We start from the raw sequence: 352 nt of genomic DNA, 5'->3' as shown, positions 1-352 counted from the left end.
CGCGAGTTCCTGCTAGTATTATATATATTTATAATATATATATTATATCTTATATATATATAAATATATATATATTATATATAATATATTACAGATATATCTGTACGCATCTAATTATACAATATCCATTGGCTACACCAACAGCCTCTCACGCGCACGGGCTGCCTTGCCGTCCGGTGACGTCAGTGGCCTCGCGGCTGTGTTACGTAACGAGGCGTGGGGCCTGTGCGGTGTGGTGTTGGCAAGTATAGGAGCGCGGCATGCGTTGTATGCGTATAGCCCCCCCCCGCCCACGACAACACAGCACCACCAGCCGCAGACAAACACACACCACCTACCCGAGTCCATAAAC

Source organism: Priapulus caudatus, unplaced genomic scaffold (assembly GCF_000485595.1).
Source record: "Priapulus caudatus unplaced genomic scaffold, Priapulus_caudatus-5.0.1 Scaffold1366, whole genome shotgun sequence".
Taxonomy (NCBI): Eukaryota; Metazoa; Priapulida; class Priapulimorpha; order Priapulimorphida; family Priapulidae; genus Priapulus; species Priapulus caudatus.
This window is presented reverse-complemented; position numbering follows the sequence as displayed.